Source organism: Berghia stephanieae, chromosome 2 (genome assembly GCF_034508935.2).
Source record: "Berghia stephanieae isolate SIO BIC M18660-M18661 chromosome 2, UCSD_Bste_1.3, whole genome shotgun sequence".
NCBI classification, from domain to species: Eukaryota; Metazoa; Mollusca; class Gastropoda; order Nudibranchia; family Aeolidiidae; genus Berghia; species Berghia stephanieae.
This window is the reverse complement of record NC_088361.1, coordinates 106,770,028-106,792,865: the sequence shown is the minus strand read 5'-3', so window position 1 is coordinate 106,792,865 and position 22,838 is coordinate 106,770,028. Positions and strand designations below refer to the sequence as shown.

The window sequence follows — 22,838 nt, the reverse complement described above, 5'->3', positions numbered from 1 at the left end:
TGGTGGTTGTAGTAGGGTCGTGATAGGGATGATGATGTGGTGGTTGTAATAGTTGTGGTAGGGATGATGTGGGGTGGTTGTTATAGTGATAGTTGGGATGATGTGGTGGTGGAGGATTTATTTGTATTGGTCGTAGTGGTTGTAGCTGTAGTGGTGGTGGTGGTAGGGATGATGATGTGGTGGTGGTTGTAGGTAGTAGTAGTGGTGGTGGGGATGATGATGTGATGGTAGTTGTAGTAGTAATTGTGATAGGAATGATGATGTGCTGGTTGTTATAGTACAGGTGGTGGTTGTAAAAGTAATGGTGATAGGGATGTTGATGTAGTGGTTGTGGTGAGCCTTTTTAAAAGGCGGAATAGTGATGGTGATGGGCGGAGATAAACCACCATTTAGGCGGAAGATTCTCAGCCCTGACAACCCAAAAGAAATGGAATAATTTGCCAAAAGAAATAATGAAAGCACCAAGTATCCCTGGCTGTTCTGAGAGGAATGCAACATGGCTTGTTGCCAACATGCTAGATTTGGCTATCCTAATTACAAAGAAGAAGAAGAAGAAGAAGAAGAAAAAGGAGAAGAAGAAGAAAAAGGAGAAGAAGAAGAAGAAGAAGAAGAAGAAGAAGAAGAAGAAGAAGAAGAAGAAGAAGAAGAAGAAGAAGAAGAAGAAGAAGAAGAAGAAGAAGAAGAAGAAGAAGAAGAAGAGAAAGAAGAAGAAAAAGAAGAAGAAGAAGAAGAAGAAGAAGAAGAAGAAGAAGAAGAAGAAGAAGTGAGCTAGGACGAGGCGATTTGCTCAAGGCCACACAGCAAGGCAGGTATTCAAACTCAGTACCCTTTGGTTAAGCCACGCAGCCTCCTCCCCACCCCCTCCCTCCCTTAAAAAAATTTAAAAAAATAAAATCATAATAATTTATAATGGAGGGACCAGAGGTTTTCCATCTTATAGAGGATTCCGTAATGGCAGGTTCGAGCTGTAAAAGATTTTGAGCGAACTTTGATAAATGAATGCAGGGGGAACAAAAAATGTTTTTGGAAGTAGGTTAATAAAACGTAGAAAAAATTCCTGGAATTAAAGCATTAGTTACAGAAGACGGTGGAATGTGGAATCGTATATGATGATAAAAGTAAAGCAAAGGTACTGAATGATTTATTTTTAAGGGTTTTGTTGATGAGACTACAGATAACACATCTAACTGCAATAATAGAAGCAGAGACAGCTTGTTAGTTATGATGATTTTTAAAATTACGGGACCTGATCATCTTCATACGAAATTATTGAGGGAATTGGCCTTTTAATAAGCACACCGTTGTTTATCATATCTAACAGGAGGTGAGTCTTTGGACTTTGGTAAAGTTACCAGCGGGAGTGTTTTGAGACTTCTGTTTCTAATATTTTTCACTGACCTCCTTGGTGTCTTGTTATCTTTGTGTAAAATATTTCCAGACGACACATTACAGGATGATCTCCTGTCTTGAGAATACAATCCTGAAAATATCTATTTCACTGATAATAATTCTTTGATTGAAGTGTCTTCATAAAAGGATGTTGGTGTGACATTTGTTCCTATTTTAAACATTATCTAGATATAAATGATAAGAGCAAATACGTTTTTAATATTTTTTAAGACAATAGTGTGACCGACTTTGGAATGTGCTAATAGCATATGGAGCCAGCCTATTGTATAAAAGACAGTCCATAGCCATAGGCCAAATCAGTGATGAAAATGGCAATTTGTCAAAAAGGAGGAAAATGTACCGGTCCATAGGTCAAACTCGTGCAAAATCTTAACAAAATATCATAGTTTTGTATATTATAATACTACTGCTAGTATACATCTATTCTTAATAGTAGAGATATAGCTTACTTTATGTTAATTTTTAATGAATTGTCTTCCCTTAAAACGATTTTTTAAAAATACCCTCTTTTCAAAGGATTTAAAATTAAATTTTGGTCAAAAGACTTGAAAGTGTTTGTTTTTACTAGTTTTATCTTTGTTACCGTAGTCTAGCGTTACAGACCTTACAAATAAGACTCAAGTATCTTTAATAAATTTAAATTGTAAAACATTGTAAAAACAAAGGTAAACAAGAGTAAACTAAGTTGGGCATCCCTTATAATTGTAACAGATTAATATCATCTCTCTATAACTAGATGACGTTTATAAAGTAAACATGAGGATTGATAGAAGAATGGTTAAGAGATATATAGATAAGGGAAAGATAGAAAGAGAGAAACAGAGAGAGAGAGAGAGAGAGAGAGAGAGAGAGAGAGAGAGAGAGAGAGAGAGAGAGAGAGAGAGAGAGAGAGAGAGAGAGAGAGAGAGAGAGAGAGAGAGAGAGAGAGAGAGAGAGAGATAGATATTATTGTAATATTTACCATGATGTTGGAGTCAGTCTACATCGATGTTTCTGGCCAACATCGATGGAGACTGACTCCAAAATCGTGGTAAATATTACAATAATAATTCGCTCCATTGTTACATATCGAGCACTATTCGTACCATATTTGTATCCAACACGATTCAATAGATAGACAGACAGACAGACAGACAGAGAGAGAGAGAGAGAGAGAGAGAGAGAGAGAGAGAGAGAGAGAGAGAGAGAGAGAGAGAGAGAGAGAGAGAGAAAATCAGATTTAAGAATGGAAACGATTGGTGTTGCCCACTCTGAGTAGTTGATCTTTTCAATTTTGTCATTTTTGAAAAGTCACTCTAATTCTGTCACAATTTTGTCGCAAAGGGCAAAAGTGAATGGCGTGCCTTTGTAAAAATTGGAGTTGCGTTTTCTTTCAAAGCTGGATGTGATTATTCAAAATACCAGCATTGTCATTAAAGACGTATTTAGAAACGACAGATTTTAGTTTATGTAAGCAAGAGGTGTCAGTGTGAAAAAGATTGCTCCAGTTTAATAAAATATAATTTCATTTAACCAGTTCCTTCCTAGGAGTGGAGGACCAGTTGTTTTCACAATACGTATAGGTAGATTGGACTTTAATGATGATATTGCACGTTCACGTCATATTGTCTGTAAACGTTGACAGTGACTCCTCTTTAAGTTGTCAGGACAATAAATGATGGTGTAAGGGGTATGTTCGGCAACAGATTGTTGTACACGGATTTGGGCACCACTGTTGACGATGACCATGGCATATCGGATAAAGAACGAGCTGGTGGCTATTTAAAAACACCAAACAGACACGAAAATCTAGGACTTCTCACATGGACAGTTTCATTCCCCTGCACTGACATCCACCGAAGACCTTAGAAAATTCTCATTTTAACCCAGAACTAGAACCATCACAGAATGGAACAACATATCACGGGAATTGACATCTGTACCAGATTCACAGAGCTTCTAGGCCACTGCTGAGTTTTCAACTTAATGTTATTGTTCATGACAAAATCTGCACGAGTCGTGGTGGACATTAAAGTAAGATTCAGATTCAGAACCTTAAAAAGTTTCAATCATCTAAGTTTAAGTCCAAGTCTGCACCAGGTTATTTTCAGTGATAATATGAACGTGAAAGAAAATGTTTTATTTAAAACAAACATTCCTATTCAGAACTTTAGAAAAGTTTTGTTAAAATTCTTTTATTGAAATTTTTATGACATGTCAGTCAATAACAATGAACGATTATTGCCAGACAGTGCCTGTCAATAACGATGGGCGATTATAACAGACCCTGTTTTGAATCTCCGCTAAATTTAACATACATTCCAGAATACGGAAACTTTCATAAGGCACATAGAAATACGTTAATGGTATAATTTCTTTCATCAGAACATTCAATAGGCCCTAGGGGGGTATTTTAATTGAGAGTTTGCGCCGAATTCGAATGTCGCTTTGTCTTAGCTTGTTCTCATGCTGCCTCAATCAGGTGCACTTTGTGACGGAAATGCGAATATAGTCTCAGCGCTGAAAGAGTTAATAATATATCAATAAAAGTATAAAATTACCCAACATTAAATGTGACCCTACGCCTCGAAGCGGTTTTAAGTCGGGATTTGGAAAATGAAAACCGGTTTTAAAGTGGAAATGGTCAAAATGATCAAATTTCAGTTTTTGGTTGTTTCAGAAACTACAATCATTTTTCTACATGAAAACATAATAATTCAACATAAATATTTACGATAAGTTATATAAATTTCAAGTTTAAAAATGCAACTATCAGTGAAACATTCAAAACGAGAGTTGACTCTCTCTCAGAGAGCCACCCTTTCCAAGGCTTAGTAATACCGAGTCTTTTTCTCCACCAATAAGATGTAAGATATCACAGCAAAGGGCGTGTCTTTATCTATCTCAGAGATAGCATGACTGTTTCCACAATTTCATGGTTCAACCAATAATGAACTTTAAAACCTGTAAACAAGTCTAGGTTTTTCCCTGACAACCTTACAAATGAATGATTCTGATTGGTCAACGCTCATCACATGCGCTGTCGCCCATAATGCTCGGGGGATGCTTCATGACGTCAGCATGCGTGTGTTACATATGTGTGTGTTTGTGCATTTTGATACACACCGCGTGCTATTATTTATTTGTCGAGCTGCACTGGTTAATGATCGAGGTGAGGGTCCTCCTTGGTCCCTCTTTTTTTATCCATGAAATTATAGGATATGCTAAGACTTAATAGGACATCTGTTGCCTACTCTTACAATTACTGAGATTGTTGTAGGATAAACATTTAATTTTAAGGACAAAAGCAGAATAATAAATAGAGCCTTCAACTTAATGAACTATATCTAAAAATTGAAATGGATAGATAAACAGACAGAGAGACAAACCTATTAATGGATTAATAGATAGATAGATAGATAGATAGATAGATAGATAGATAGATAGATAGATAGATAGATAGATAGATAGACAGACAGATAGATAGATAGACAGACAGACAGATAGATAGATAGATAGATAGATAGATAGATAGATAGATAGATAGATAGATGAGTAGATAGATAGATGAGTAGATAGATAGATATATAGATAGATAGATATATAGATAGATAAATAGATAGATAGATAGATGGAAAGATAGATAGATAAATAGATAGATAGATGAAGAGGAGAGAGAGACAAACAGAGATAGAGAGAGAGAGAGAGAGAGAGAGAGAGAGAGAGAGAGAGAGAGAGAGAGAGAGAGAGAGAGAGAGAGAGAGAGAGAGAGAGAGAGAGAGATGGATGTTCGTTTGGTCGTGCTTTCTTTGTATACTGAAAGAAGGGGGGGGGGGGGGGGGGGGGTCTTTTTAGACAATCAACAATGTGGGTGAACGCTAAGGAAAACTTGAGAGATTCAATAACATGATTTCATGTAAGTCACTACACAATAAGCCCCACCCCTCCTCCTCAAGCTGTCATCTGACTCAAAATGGAAACCATGCAATGAATGACTTGACCAGCCCATTCCTTTAATTGTAATCTCATTGGTCAATATGTTTCCAGTTGATTGACCATGATTTAGTTTGAAACAAAATGCTTTCTTAAACTATCCTTACAATTCTTTGTTCCGGCTCCATCCCTTTCTTCATGTCTACCTCACTCCTGTGTTATCTATGCCTCACTCTCTCCATCTCCCTTTTGTTTCTTTCACACATACACACTTATACAGGTTTCAATCTTTACGCTATTTCCTTCCCGTCCTCTGCACAAGCAGTCTCTCTCCCCTCCCCATCTCGCTCCTCTTTTTCTCTATCTCTCTTCTCTCTCTCTCTCTCTCTCTCTCTCTCTCCTCTCTCTCTCTCTCTCTCTCTCTCTCTCTCTCTCTCACACGTATGTGTGTGTGTTTGTTTGCGCACATGTGTGCGTGTGTGTATGTATTTTACTCCCTCATTCTATCTCTTCCTCTCCCATCCTCTTTCTTGATAATTCTTTCCCTGCCCACCTGGCTTCACGTAGTTTCAAAACTGTACTTTGAAATTAAAAACCCTTCTTTAACTTTTGACATTTTGAAATCGTATTTTCTCTATTAAATAAGACAAAAATTTCACATTAATAATTCTTAGTTCATTGATTCTTTATTCAAATATCAAAAATTCTTGAAAAAGTGAGCAATGTCATAAAATTGTCGGCATTTTAAAATATATTTTTTTTGGTGTTTTATCTATTTTAAGGACATCTTACATAATAATGAATAACTACAAAAGTAATAATTGGATTGTTTCAAAAATTTGTAGGTACATTATTAAATGTATAATCTCAGCTCATGCCAAATTTCACTATTATCGTCAAATTTTCGATACCTGCATCTAAGGAGTTATTTTTGCCCATTGATTTGACTGTGCGTGAAAACGGTGCCTCACTTCAAAGTCAATTTTCTCAAAACTTGGTTTTTACACTCTCCCTTCTTCAAACGGTCATATCTCGAAAATGAATAATCAGAATTGTATAAATTTGGTATCAAATTTTTAAAGCATAAAATAAGCTATGATTGGGTATCAAAAACCAAAAATTGAAAAATCCGACTTAATACCGTTTCGAGGCGGAGGGTCACATATGTGTTGCTGTTGGTCAGGGACCTTTTGTAAAGTGCTTTGAGCACGTTTGATATTGCGTTATATAAACGCTCAAGTTTTTGTTTTTTTGGGTTTTGATTTTAACTGGATGAAAAAAAGAAAAAGGTGTAATTTCCAGTTTGATGCTTTCAGTTCAAAGTGTCAAAAACTTACATTTCATTGATGTCATTTGCTGACATTTGAACATTATTTACTTTTATATATATATAATGAAGGACAACATGGCTGACACCTGTTGACATTGAGCTTCGGCTCAGTGGATAGTCTTATGTTTCTATTTATTCACTGTGTGGAATCTTTAATTTTTACCTGATGTGGACTAATCTTAATATTGGAACTTTTAACTTAAGATCTATTAAAAGTAACATTCGAAAGGAACAACTGTGTCAAGATTTAGAAAGTTATAAAATCGATGTGTTGTGTTTACAAGAGAATGAAGGACAACATGGCTGACACCTGTTGACATTGAGCTTCGGCTCAGTGGATAGTCTTATGTTTCTATTTATTCACTGTGTGGAATCTTTAATTTTTACCTGATGTGGACTAATCTTAATATTGGAACTTTTAACTTAAGATCTATTAAAAGTAACATTCGAAAGGAACAACTGTGTCAAGATTTAGAAAGTTATAAAATCGATGTGTTGTGTTTACAAGAGACGAAGATCCAAGATGGCGTCGACCAAACAATAAATGGTCACAGACTGCTGTGCTTTGCTTCCAGTTCACCTCACTATGGATGTGGATTTCTCATAAATAAAAACTGCAGGGATTTGACTAGTGACGAATGGAATGTTTCGGACAGAATATGTGTTCTTGAGCTTAAGTGTAAGATCAATTCAAGGAACCAGAATAACGATAATAAAGACGATCACGGTAAGAAGACGTTCACTATCTCAATCGTAAATGTTTACGCACCAACAAGTCAACGCGCAAAACAATACCCAGAGGAAACTGATAAATTTTACAAAGACCTAGACGATACACTGAACAAAATAGGAAACAAATCAATATTAATAATTGCTGGAGATTTTAATGCCAAAGTAGGAAAACGTCTCGACAGTGACACACTATGTTTAGGATCATACTCAAAAGGAAAACGTAACGATAACGGAGAAAAATTAGTCCAGTTCTGTGAACAGAGAAAACTTTTCATAACAAACAGTGCTTTCAACCACCCATCAAGACACCAGACAACATGGGTAGGACAAAGGAAAGACCAAACCCAAGACAAAATGATAACAATACACAACCAAATAGACTATATCATATGTCGACACCGCCATAAACACTACTCAACCAACTCGCGATCATACGGTGGTACACTGCTAACATCCGATCACAAACTTGTAAAAACGAATTTCAACATAAATGTGTACAGACAACGAAGACAGAAAGGTAAAACGGCAGTCAAAATAAACACGGCAAAAATAGTAAATGAGCGAGAATGTCGCATTCATTACCAATATGAACTTAACTCAAGTCTATTTAAAATAAAGCAAAACAGCAATCCAAACAATGAATGGAAAGAGACGCAAGCGGCAATGAAATATGCGGGGGAAGAAAGTGCAGGCTCTATTAATACAACTAAGAACAAACCAAATCGAACGCCTAACATCGCTATTAACGATCTATCGCGGCAACAAAAAGAACTTAGGATCAGGATACAAAACACGAAAGACTCGGAAGAAATAATAAACCTGAAAACGGAACGAAACAAAATACTGCATTCAATTCGATCACTTACAATAAAACACAGAAACGAGGAATTAGACAAAAAAGTGGAAGACATAGAAAAGTCCAAAAATAACGCATCGTCTATGTTCAAAGCGACGAAATCTCTGAACCGAAAACCATTCGAGAACCCAAAACTACAGGATAAATTTGGCAAACAGACAACAAATCCCAACGATATCCTTGACATTGTAACTGACCACTTCCAGCAAAAATTTCACAAACAAGTCTCACAAATATCGCCCTTCTCAGGAAACCCTAGAGACCTAAACAACCGCATCACAACAACTGAAGTTAGAAATAGCATAAAGTGCCTAAACAATAACAGATCCCCAGGCGAAGATGAAATTCCCGCTGAATTGCTGAAATGCGGTACACTCTCCCTGGATCTGAGCATTGCAAACATAATGAACAAAACATTCTCAACACACAAAGACTGGGACATAAACAGCGGTGTCCTAATTACAATACAAAAACCAGGAAAAAACGAAAGGACCCGTAAACAACCTGCGCCCAATAACATTACTGAATACCATAAGAAAAACACTGTCAACTATTGTCCTCAACAGAATTAGACCGAAAATAGAAAAATACCTATCACATAGCCAAAGCGGGTTTCGCCAAGACCGAAGCACATCGGACGTTGTATGGACACATAAATGGTTGGCAGCAAAGGCACTCAAAGAAAACATATCCATAACAATAACCGGAATCGATATGTCCGCAGCCTTTGATACGATCGACAGAGGAAAACTTTTGGAGATATTAACAGAAATAGTAGACGAAGACGAGCCCCGAATAATCCGATTTCTCCTCAGCAACACAAAGATACAACCAAGGATATACGGGGCCACAAAACAGACGCAGTTCGAAAGTAACATCGGGACCCCCCAAGGAGATAGTCTGAGCCCGATTCTGTTCACAATATACTTAGAACACGCTCTGAAAGAAGTTCGAAAAGTCATTCCAAAACCAACGACTCATATTGAGAATGCAATCCCTAGAGAAATCGCCTATGCAGATGATGTCGATTTTATTGGATCAACACCAGCAAATATAGACATCATACAAAATACCCTCATGAAATATAACCTCCAAGTCAATGCCAATAAAACCGAATTTACAACAATATCGAGGAACAAAGAGGAATGGAAAAGAACAAAGAAAGTCGGCTCACTAATTGGAGACACCGAGGATGTACAAAGAAGAAAACAGCTATCAAACGCCGCACTCAGTAAACTCACCAATGTATGGATTAGAGGTGACAAAATAAAGAGAAAAACCAAACTGAAACTGTACCATGCTCTTGTAAAACCGGTACTTCTGTATAACTGCGGCACTTGGGCGTTGACAAAATCCGAAGAAGAACATCTGGATGCCTTCCATCGCACACAGCTAAGAAGGGTACTGGACATCAAATACCCCAAAAAGATCTCAAATGAATCACTCTATAAGATCACAAAAGAAAGACCAATCTCCCTTGACATTTTACAACAACGATGGCAACTTTTCGGTCACATACTACGCAGGGACAAAAACATACCAGCAAACCAAGCCATGTCGGGATACTTCCAAAAACACGGGAACCTTTTCAGAGGAAGACCGATCACAACACTCCCTGTGATCCTAAACAAAAACCTCACAACACTTGGACAAAGCATTAGTCTCATAACGGCAGGGGACCTTGAAAATCTGAGAACCCTAGCAGAGGACCGGCAATATTGGAGACACCTCACACAGGAAATACTGGAAACAGCCAAGGCGACCCGATCTTTCGGTCGAGACGCGAAAGGCATCTAAGTCAAGTAAGTCATATATATATATTGTGAAAAATTACCATTGGCATTTTTCACGACTAGTGTGGCATTTTGAATTAAAAAATATCTGCCAATGTGTCTGTGTATAATAAAATGTAGTGTTTTTATGCACCTCCGTTGATGGCGTATCTTAACGGATCATTTATATGCACCTCCGTTACGCATGCGCATTCCACCCAATTTCATCAGCGATGCTGTGTCTGTATTTGGACATGGCAAAAGCTTTATTGTGACATCTGTAGGTACATCTTTGTTAATAATTTTTTTTTGTTTAAAAAGATAAATAATAATCTAAAAAATCGAAATTTAAAACCAGAAAATAGAAGTTGCATTGAAGGTAAAATAAGGTTTTAGAAAGACCTTATTAAATGTTATGAACGGTCAGGTGGCCCCGTAGCGCAGTGGATAAGCTGTCAGACTAACTTTGAATGTACTGGGTTCGATCCCATTGTGGGCATTAAAAAAAAATGTTTACTTTATTGAGAAAGACATCAATTTTTTTTTCTTCTTATATTTTTGTTGTTGTTGTTTTTCCAAAACTTTTTACCACGTTTAAAAAAACTTTGATTTTAATTTTCTAAAATTATTTATTTATTTGAGATCAGTATTTGTGTACTATGTTTCTTTTTACCTTTGATTTTTTAAATTATTGCTATTATTCTTTAATTTATTATCATTGTATAAAAGTACCAAGCAGTGTGCTAAACTACAATCTAAAACTATCTAAAACTCATGGATGTATACGGGTCTATTCACAGAAAATAAGATGAGAAGCCTCTTTTATCTGTGGGTATACTTTTACACGGCACGATTACACCCCAAAGGCGGTACATAACAGGTGTGTGTTAATTAATTTTATTAATATTTATTGTCATAATTTAATTCGTACTTCCTTACAAAGGGGTATTCTATTTCCTGTCCTATCATTGTTTACATTTATTCACTATATCTACGTCATTCACACTACACATCTCTCATTCCTCCTTAGTGTCTTATTCGTCGTGTTTTGTTGATAAAGGGGAAACTAGAAATGTCCACAATGTGTCTTCGTCTAATAAATTGAGACTTACAATTCAACACTTATCGTTATTTTTCCTTTGAGCTTCAAGCAGCAACAGTTTCATTAATTAACCAGCACCGTCAACGGAGGTGCATAAAAATTGTGCGTTTTTTAACACCGTCAACGGAGGTGTATAAAAACAGTGCGTTTTTGTACACCTCCAATGGAGGTGCATAAAAACAGTGCGTTTTTGTACACCTCCAACAGGTGCATAAAAATGCACCATAATAAAAAAACCTGGTCTTTTCTTATTGACAGACACTGTCTGTGGTGTAAAATAAAAAGCCGGGCCTTCTCTTACTGACAGACACTGTCTCTGGATAATCATCTGTGGTTATTGACAAATACGTCTTTTACTTTTAACCCGGGAACCTAGACCTGGGGAGCCTCAGATATCTTCAGAGACGCCAACTTTAAATTTGGCTCATAGGAATTTCAGACATCACTCGTAGGAATTTCAATGCCGAAAGAGGAATTTCCGCACACAAAAAAGGGAATTGGGATGGTATTTGGCATGAGGTTTCCATATAGTATATAGATAACAGATTAGAATATCTCATGATATATTATAAACACAATGCCAAATACAATCCCAAAGTTTCCTTATTTCAAATGAATAAAGCTCCAAAACCTAATGGTAGTGATTGTAGTTGTAGTACTGGTGGTAGTGAGGATGATGTGGTGGTTGTAGTAGTAGTAGTCGTGTCAGTAATGATGATGAGGTGGTGGTTGTAGTGTAGTAGTTGTGGTCGTGATGATGATGATGTGGTGGTGGTTGTAGTAGTAGTGGTCATGATGATGATGTGGTGGTGGTGGTTGTAGTAGTAGTAGCAGTGGTAGTGATGATAATGATGTGGTGGTGGTGGTGATTGTAGTAGTGGTAGTGATGATGATGTTGTGGTGGTTGTAGTTGTAGTAGTCGCGGCAGTCATGATGATGAGGTGGTGGTTGTAGTAGTTGTGGTAGTGGTTGTAGTAGTTGTGGTAGTGATGATGATGTGGTGGTCGTGGTTGTAGTAGTAGTAGTAGTAGTGATGATGATGATAATAATAATAATAATAATAATAATAATACTTTATTGCATCCCAAAAAGGAAATTTTTTGTACAGACGTGTTATAATTTACACATAAGATAAAAATACAATGGAAATAGGATGTATATATATAAAAAAGGAGCAGCTCTATAACCAGAGCTGCGCTTTATAATATGAATAATTTCAACACTGTAAAATAGTTAAAACTGTCACTATAAATTGAAAATTGAAAAGATTGCAAAACAAATAAATTAATAAATTAATATTTATATTTTTTAAAAGTAAAAATGAGAAATAATTATATAAAATGATTATTGGTTGTTGTTATAAAGCCTAATACTGGACGGCAGAAAAGATTTTCGGTTTCTCTCTGTTTTCGTTGAAATAGAGAAAGGGCGACCACTTCTTTCTGACATAATAATTGATGGTCTTAGTGGATGATACTGGTCATTTAATATTTTAGTTATTTTATTTATACAAAATTTCTCGTATAAAAGATCTACATCGTCAACATCATTTATATAGCGTTTAATGGATTTTTTAATATTTGAATTTATTTTGTTCCTTTCCACTGCTAAGCAATTGCCTCCCCAAGCTGTTATACAAAATGACAAAACACTTTCGATTAATGCTCTATAAAATAATGTGCAGAGGGTTTTATCTATTCTAAACTGAGAGAGTTTCGATAAAAAATATGTACGTCTGCACATCTTATGCCTAATTATTTTCAAGTGTTCATCCCACTTGAGCCTGTCATCAATCGTTACCCCAAGGTATTTGTAGTGAGGAACTCGCTGGACGAATTGGTCCTTTAATTTTAACGGTTCTATCGGTTCCTTCACTCTCCTAAAGTCAATCACTAGCTCCTTTGTCTTGCTTATGTTAAGCTCTAGGTGGTGGGCATCACACCAAGACACAAATCTATCAATTTCTTGCCTATAAGCCACTTCGTTGCCATTTGTTATGAGGCCTTGAAGAGCGGTGTCATCTGCAAACTTTATTAAAGGTACACTCAGGTTTTGACTTCTACAGTCATTCGTGTATATTGTGAATAATACAGGAGACAATACACAGCCTTGAGGAGCGCCAGTATTTGTAGTTATACAGGAAGATTTGAAGATTTTTTTGCCCTAATTGAACATATTGTGCTCTCTCCGTAAGAAATTCGAGCACCCAAGCAATTATATACTTGTTTAAATTCAGACTAGTCAATTTTTGAACAACCAACTGAGGTTGCATTGTATTGAACGCTGAAGAAAAATCTGCAAAAAGCAATCTGCAATAGCTCCTAGCGTGATCTAGATGCCTGTAGATGTTGTTTGTAAACAGCAAAATGGCATCCTCTACGCCACGTCCTGGTTTGTAAGCAAATTGATGACTATCACTCAATGGCATAAACTGATTCCTAATTTTAACAAGAACAAGTTTTTCTAAAGATTTCATGACTATTGAAGTCAGTGCAACAGGTCTGAGATCGTTCATAGTTTCAAGTTTTTCTTTTTTTGGAACAGGAATAATTTTCGAAGTTTTCCAAATTTCAGGGATTGAAACGCATTGGAGGGACCAGTTAAAGATATGTGTATAAATGGGGGAAAGCTGGTGGGCACATTCTTTTAATAGTTTTCCTTTCAATCCATCCGGCCCAGCAGCCTTCCTCTCGTTTAGTTTCGAAAATACGAATCTCGTTTCCTCTTCACTGACCTCAACAGCCATTTCATCTTCCAAAGCCCTGTCTAATTTATGTTTTTCATTTTCAATATCAAATTTGTTTGCTGTGTCGAAACGTGAATAAAATTTATTTAAAGTTTCAATGTCGATATCTTCTGATATAATCGTGGGCTTTGGATTATAGTTCACAGCAGTTTTAAGCCCCCGCCACGTGTCCCGTATATCCCCAGAAGAAAAGCATTTTTCAATTTTATTTTTGTACTTATCTCTAGAACTAGATATTACCCTCTTTATCTCTTTTTGTTTTGGTAGTAGTTGATGGTAGTAGTTGATGGTGGTAGTTGTACTAGTGGTGGTAGTTGTACTAGTGGTGGTAGTGATGATGATGGTTGTAGTAGAAATGATAGTTCGAAAATTAAACGAACTCACCTGTGATGTTTAATTGAAACTCTGACGAGTCCAATTCCGAATGGGGACCAAATGAAGAATCACGCCGTGACTGTCAGGCTTTAACGCGTCAGAACAGACATACGGAACAAATGGAACGGGATGGGACACATCCATACAAGTATAATCTATAACACTATTATATTGTAGTCTAATGAGTTTCGATGATGTTTACCAATGGGTGGGCATTTGTTCCCCATTCGGAATTGGACTCGTCAGAGTTTCAATTAAACATCACAGGTGAGTTCGTTTAATTTTCGAACTCTACCTCGTACCCCAATTCCGAATTGGGTTACAAATGAAGCTTGAAAGCGTTTGTCTGTTATGACGTAAATTACGAAATCCACGTAGCACCACTCATTTGTTGTTCATCCAGTACTGCCCTATTGAAATCCTTTTTCGTTCTCTCCACTAGCTTATGATAAAATTTTTTAAACGTGGTCTCTGACCTCCATCTTCCCGCTTTCAGTATTATATAAAGTGGAACTCCTTTTGTGGCCGCTTTGCTAGTAGATGCTGCCCGGGTGGAATGGGGCTTAAAAATACTGATATCAATGCCCGCTAACTCCTTTGTCTTTTTGTCCTTCTCCTCGTGGTATCTATAGAGATTTCTTTAAGAATTTAAGTAGTGTTGATGCCAACGGCGGAAAAGATTTTTACTGATTTTATTATAAAATACAAGCCATTTCCTGATGTATGTAGTATATTGTTTTCTGGTATTTCGTCGCCATGAATTGATAATGATTTCACTAATTTCTTCTGAAGTGTTTGCACTTTGGAGAATTTCCCGGACAAGCGGCAGGCTATCATTCTGCTGTTGTGTAATATGGGGTGAACCTTCTGTTTTGTTACTGGATGATGAAGAAGGTTGGCTTTCTTTGGTAATAGGGGTGGAACATCTGTTAATAAGTTTATGAGTTTTGGAAACCATGGTTGTGATTTCCAAACCGGAACAATCATGACACAATCCACTTTTTAAAAATTAACACAATGGTTTGCATTAAATAGACAAAACAAGACGCGTCCAGCCTTCTTGACAGTCGAACGTGAACTGACAGTCACGGCGTGATTCTTCATTTGTAACCCAATTCGGAATTGGGGTACGAGGTAGAGTGATGATGATATGGTGGTGGTGGTGGTTATAGTAGTAGTAGTGCTAGTGGTGATGATGTGGTGGTGCTTGTAGTAGTAGTAGTATTGTGATGAAGATGTGGTGGTGGTGGTGGTTGTAGTAGTTGTGGTCGTGATGAAGATGATGTGGTGGTGGTTGTAGTAGTAGTGGTCATGATGATGATGTGGAGGTGGTGGTTGTAGTAGCAGTGGTAGTGATGATGATGTGGTGATGGTGGTGATTGGAGTAGTTATGGTCGTGATGATGATGATATGGTGGTGGTTGTAGTAGTAGTGGCCATGATGATGATGTAGTGGTGGTGGTAGTGATGATGATGTGGTGGTAATGGTGGTTGTAGTAGAAATGCTAGTGATGATGATATGGTGGTGGCTGTACTGTAGTAGTGCTAGTGGTAATGATGTGATGGTGATGGTTGTAGTAGTGGTGGTAGTGATGATGATGTGGTGGTGATGGTGGTTGCAGTAGAAATGGTAGTGATGATGATATGGTGGTGGCTGTACTGTAGTAGTAGTGGCCATGATGATGATGTAGTGGTGGTGGTAGTGATGATGATGTGGTAGAAATGGTAGTGATGATGATATGGTGGTGGCTGTAGTAGTAGTACTAGTGGTAATGATGTGGTGGTGGTTGTAGTAGTGGTGGTAGTGATGATGATATGGTGGTGGCTGTAGTAGTAGTGCTAGTGGTAATGATGTGGTGGTGGTTGTAGTAGTAGTAGTAGCAGTGATAGTGATGGTGATGTGGAGGTGGTGGCTGTAGTAGTAGTACTAGTGGTAATGATGTGGTGGTGGTTGTAGTAGTAGTAGTAGCAGTGATAGTGATGATGATGTGGAGGTGGTGGCTGTAGTAGTAGTACTAGTGGTAATGATGTGGTGGTGGTTGTAGTAGTAGCAGTGGTAGTGATGATGATGTGGAGGTGGTGGCTGTAGTAGAAGTGGTAATGACAGAGTTTTGGCTTTGGCATCACTACTGTATCTGTCACATAATTAGGTTATACTATCATATTATTATACTATCATATTATATATAGTAATCGAGTACATTGGGTGGATTAAAAAGTGGAAATAACAAACGGTTATTATTATTTAGATGTTCAAGCAGACAACACGTGCTTGTTGACTCTGTCATTGATTTAATAATATATAAGCCCACAATATGACATGGTGTCAGAAGTGAACGTTATTCCCAAACGAAGTACCATTCATTAGAGGAATATTTATACAGTTAAGTAATTTGTATTAGATAAATATATATTTTTTAATTCAATACTTGTCATACCCGTCCCAGCTTCATACGAGGTTAAATAGGTCACTCAACTATTTAAAGGATGCCTAAGTTTAACCCCCCAAAGGAACTTAATTTTCAAAAGCCTGCATGGCAGGATTGGAAAGAGCGTTTTTCTAGATGTCGACTAGCAACGAAATTAAATAAAGATGAGGGGATAGTACAAGTCTCTACCTTGATCTACGCTATGGGACAAGAGGCAGAAAAGATTTTCAAGTCTTTAACATTTGAAAACGAAGAGGAGAAGGATGACTACGATGTCGTTCTTGCTAAATTTGAGGAATATTTCATCCCAAAGATAAATGTTATTTTTGAAAGAGCTAAATTCCACAAGAGAAATCAACAGGACAACGAATCCATTGAAGAATTTGTTAGGTCGCTGTATGAATTATCAGAACACTGTAACTTCAATGACAGAAACACGCAAATAAGAGACAGATTGGTCATAGGAATTCAAGATAAACATCTATGTGAAAAGCTTCAATTGAAAGAAGACTTAACCCTTGAAAAGGCCATTGAAATTTCGAGAAACCACGAATTAATTAAACAACAAAACTCAGAATGTTTAACCAGAGAAGTTGAGGCTATGACCCTACGGAAAAAGCACCGGGAAGCACCGCCAATGAATGCGCAGATAGATTGCAGGAGACAAGGAGTATTCAGAAATCAAAATACTCAGAGAAACAATAAAAACAATTTTCCGTCCACAAGAGATAGGGGAGAGCCAATGTTATGCGGATGATGCGGAACAGTTCATCAGTCGAAAGCTTGTCCGGCTTATGGAAAAATGTGTCTGAAGTGTAAAAAGAAAAATAATTTCGCACGAAGATGTAAAAATACAAAGGATATCGGAGCGGCATGTATCGATACCGAAATACAAGAGGACAACTTCTTAGGGTCAGTTCGCGACAAGGAGAGAGGTGAACTTGCGTGGAGTGTGAAATTATCAATCACAAGCAAGCTTGTCAACTTCAAAATCGACACGGGGGCAGACGTATCAATTATGCCAAGACACATTTTCAAGACTTTAAACTTGAAAAAGAAACTTCACGAGACTGATAATATATTGCAAAGTCCCGCAGGTAGATTAAATACAATCGGATTTTTTGTGCAGCCTGTCACGTACAAGACCAACCGTTATAATCTGAGAATTTTTGTTTTTGACACGGAAAGTCCACATTGCCTCTTGAGCCGCGAGGATTCAGAAAGACTTAAGTTGGTAACCCGAATAAACGAAATCCAAATTCATAGAACTGTCTTCGCCGCCACAGGGATAATGAAAACACAACCCGTAAAAATTGAGTTAAATGATAACGCAGTGCCGCATGTAACAACTGTACCAAGGCGTATACCAATCCCATTATTGGAAAAGGTGAACAAGGAATTAGAAAGAATGAGTAGCATGGGGAAAATTGAAGAAATTACAGAACCAACGGAATGGTGTGCACCCATTGTTGTTGTTCCAAAACCTGGAAGTGATCAAATTCGACTTTGCGTCGATTTGACTGTTAAATAAAGCAGTCAAAAGAGAAAGATTTACACTACCTACTGTAGATGACATTGCTCACAAGTTATCAGGAGCAAAGTATTTTAGCCGAATTGATTGCGCCTCCGGATTCTGGCAAATACCTTTAGAAGAAACGAGCGCAAAACTAACAACTTTTATTACACCTTATGGCAGATATTACTTCAAAGTCTTACCATTTGGTATCACCAGCGCAAGTGAGATTTTTCAGAGAAAAATGAAAGAGCTTATAAAAGACTGTGAAGGCTCAGATTGTTTTATTGATGACGTCATTATTTTTGGACGCACAGAAGAGGAACATGACAAAAGATTGCATGAAGTTCTTAAAGAAATTGAAAAGTCAGGGCTGAAACTAAATAAAGAAAAATGCGAATTTAAGAGGACAGAAATAAAATTTTTAGGATTTAAAATAAACAAAGACGGCATGACACCTGATGATGAGAAAATCAGGGCAGTACAAGAATTAAGTGATCAAAAGAATGTATCGGAACTTAAAAGTATCCTGGGAATCATCAATTTCCTAGGAAGGCACTTACCGAACTTATCGACAACCTTAAAACCTTTATATGATTTGCTGAAGAAGACTGCCACATGGTACTGGGGACCTCAACAAGTAGAGGCTCTTAACAAAGTCAAGTCGATAATTACGAATGCACCAGTGCTTGCTTTCTATGATCCTCTAAAACCAACTATTGTCACAGCCGATAGTAGCTCATACGGAATGGGATGAGCGCTACTTCAAAAACATGGAGACGAAAGACGACCAGTCGCATACTGCTCTCGAAAGCTTACTCCTACAGAAAGAGGATATGCGCAAATAGAGAAGGAAACGTTAGCCGCTGTATGGGTGTGTGAAAAGTTTTCCAGATTTTTAATAGGCTTGAAGTCATTCACACTAGAGACGGATCACAAACCAATCGTACCACTCATAAATACAAAAGACCTAGACCGGACACCTTTGAGATGTCAACGGCTACTGATGAGACTTATGAGATTTAATCCTATTGCAATCTATAAACCAGGGAAAGACTTACATTTGGCAGACACTCTGTCTAGAAAGCCACGCCAGATTGAAGATAAAACGTTGGAAATGGATGTTAATGCGTATGTAAATAGCATTGAAACACACCTGTGGAATGCAGACTTGTATGTCATAAGAAAGAAGACAGAAGAAGAAGGTGAAATGAGCCAACTGAAAGGACTTATCGAACAAGGTTAGCCGAAACACAAAAATAATGTACCTGTAAGCTTGAAGAAGCACTACGAAGAGAGAGGCAGCATGAGTATACTTCATGGTCTCGAAGTTAAAGATAAGTGCATTGTTATCCCGCAAAGCATGAGAAAGGATGTTCTGAAACAAATACACGAGGGGCACCAAGGAATCAATAAATGCAGTGAACGCGCAAGACAATCAGTGTGGTGGCCCAACGTCAACAAGGAAATACTAATAGGCACTTAAATGAAGGGCTAAATCTGTGTCACAGTTCTCCCATTCACCTGTGTGACCGCTAGTTATCGTTTGTGAGCTGCAGGCTAAAACAGTGACTTGGTTATATTGAGATATCTCTGGTGTTTATTTACAGAGTTGGATAAAGTAAATACCAAAATAATAGGCATTGAGCGCTCTCTCATTTGGTATAATTACCGTTTCCCTCCCTAAATTCATTTAGAAGATATTCTAATGGAAAGATAGCTTAATTTCAGTGGGCAAGAAAATCAAGCCGTTTATCATCATTCATGAAAAAATTCCCTTAAAACATAAATAATCAAAAATTCAATCATTTTCCTTTCCGATGATACCATTTTCAACTTTCAAAACTGCTTCCAGGATGCCCTTTGAGCATTCCATAAAATCACACTCATTTCAAAATCTACCAAAGTAACGCCATTTCAGCTTGGACTGCCGTGGTCAGCGTTGGTCATTGGCTCCTAGCCTTGTGACGTCACAGTGTTTCAGGGGAATCCCCTTTCGTTTTTTTTAGGCAGCTGGTGCCCAATTTCAGGCTGATTCCTATAGTAATTTTTTGGGTGTTTTTAGGCATAAAAAATTGAATAACTCTGCTTCTATATAACCTAGAGACAAAATTCATCATAGTAAACCAGATTTTATACTGTCATTTGAAAACTGAATTTTCATTTAAGTGCCAATACTAAGCATGATCGAAAATTGTAAGCAATGTGAAGAAGCAAGACCGAGTAACAGGAAGGAGACACTGAAGCCAACACCTCTACCAGAGAGAGCGTGGCAAAAAGCAGCTGCAGATTTATTCTACCACAAGAATAAAACATTCATTGTCTTAATCGACTATTATTCACGCTACGTTGAAATTGGATACCTGCCAAACCAGAGTTCCGTCACCACAATCCTGAAGCTAAAAAGTTTCTTTGCACGCCACGGAATTCCTGAAATCCTGATCACAGACAATGGACCGCAGTTTAGCAGCAGAGAATTTAAGCAATTTTCGAGAGAATGGCGATTTAAGCATCAGACTACTTCGCCACATTACCCGCAAGCCAATGGACAAGCAGAACGTGCTGTACAGATAGCAAAGAAAATATTAAGTCAAAAAGACCCTTTCACTGCGTTGATTGCGTACAAAAACTCAAAACACACGTCGACGCAATTTACTCCATCCATGCTTAGCATGGGAAGAGAATTGAGAACAACAATTCCAGTCTTACCAGACAACCTGCTACCTCAACACATTAGACAGAACATTGTCCAACAAAATGACGAAATCAGCAAATTCGCATAAAAGACACAGTTTGACAGAAGGCATGGTGCTAGAGACTTACCACCATTGCAACCACAGGATCGAGTTTTAATCAAACTGGATGACAGGAAAGGATGGACAACGCCAGGTCGTATAATAAACGTACAACCAACACCTAGATCGTACACAGTGGACACAGGCACGTCCGTTTTAAAAAGAAATCTTCGACACATGATGCCTACAAGGCACAATAGGCCCTTAGCTACTGCGTCTGGCGACACAATGGAGTGGGACGACAACAGCTATAATTCCAACCTCGACCCTTCCCCCAGAAATAAGGAAGAGAGCGTGAAGCCAATTGTCCTGTAACAGACGTTGGCAACAATGCCAATGATGCTATTACTATTACACAATCTTCATCCCAACCATACGTCACACAAAGTGGGAGAAGAATAATTATACCAGCTCGTTACCGACAGTAACGGCAAATGTGTGTTAATATTAATGTTGTAATAGATAAAACATGGCCTGTAGGTTTGGTTATCAAACCGATCTGATTAGCAGATTAATTAAGTTGTCTGACTAGCAGACTTAGGGACTCAAGAAAACTGAACAATCTTCATAAATTCGAACATTCAGCATTTGATGGACTGTTTTGAATTGGCATTAAATGATAATCATATACTAGGAATAATATGTGAATGTGTGTGATAGGTAGGCTGAATTCATTTGGATTAAATTACAAGATCAAGACCAAGATATTATATTTTTTAACTTAAAAGGGGAGATGTGACTATACTATCATATTATAGTAATCGAGTACATTGGGTGGATTTAAAAGTGGAAATAATAAACGGTTATTATTTAGATGTTCAAGCAGACAAGACAAGTTTGTTGACTCTGTCATTGATTTAATAATATATAAGCCCACAATATGACAGTGACGTATCATCTTCAATTTCAATCTCACTTTCCTTAATTATTTCAGTGTGACACTTTGAACGAGAAGATTTCCTTTTATGAACAAAGCATTTGAAATGAAGAAACGTCTTCATTTGTTTAAAATCAGTTGACCTGACTGAACTGAATATTGTTTCTTGTCCTTGTCATATCTAGGCTATAAGCAAGAGCGAGTTGGTTAGAGTTAGAGACCTTGCTTGATATTGATAGTGATAGTGATAGTAAAATAGTAAAACTAAAACGTATCTAGTTTAGTGAAGCGAGTCAAAAGACAATTTACCTTAGGATTCAGAATCAATTATTGACTTGTCATGAAAATTATAAAATGAAATTCCTCTTGAATGATAACTAAAACATTAAAATATCACAAAATTAGTCTAGACAACGGTAAAAGTTATAAGTTCACAGTTATATTACGATGCTGTACTGGCTGGCACTTGAACGTAGGATACAGGGTTGCCAGATCATTTTTGAGTAAGAGGCCAAACTAGCTATAGCAGGAGGCCAGATTCCTCGGCAGGAGGCCAAATACCACCAAACCCACCTTAGCCTCGCGAAAACTCTTTAGATTTGTTAAACAATTTATTTTCCCCATTTTTGAAGAAGAAAACAGAAACTTAATTTAAAGGAACATTCGCTGTACTCACCTTAATCAAAACACCATTTCGCCATTGCAATTTGTCACTAGATTCTGTACATTTCTTTAAAACTTAAACAACATCATAGGTCACATTCTTGAGTTGTAATCAGCGCAACGAGAAAATAATGAATAATTGACTTGAGACTCAGAAAAAATGTCACATACAACCGAATTATCACAATTGAAATAAAAAGTTCATTCTAGAGGTCTACACACCTGGAGAACTCCTCAACAAAAGTAACCTTTTTACAAATTAAAATGAATTCAACAGGCCCGTTTCAACGAACCAAGAATCCATTATTGCTCAGCATTTTCTTCACT

General features: G+C 37.3%; 1 protein-coding gene across 1 annotated transcript in view; it reads right to left on the bottom strand.

Annotated features, from left to right (window-relative positions):
• The window catches only part of LOC144966173 (vitamin D3 receptor-like), a 93,026-nt gene extending 70,721 nt beyond the window's left edge, over window positions 1–22,305 (bottom strand). Inside the window, exon 1 of the mRNA XM_078902312.1 lies at window positions 22,158–22,305. The gene's annotated coding sequence lies outside the window, so the exon portion shown is untranslated. The remainder of the gene's footprint in view (window positions 1–22,157) is intronic.
• Window positions 22,306–22,838: the final 533 nt, after the last annotated feature.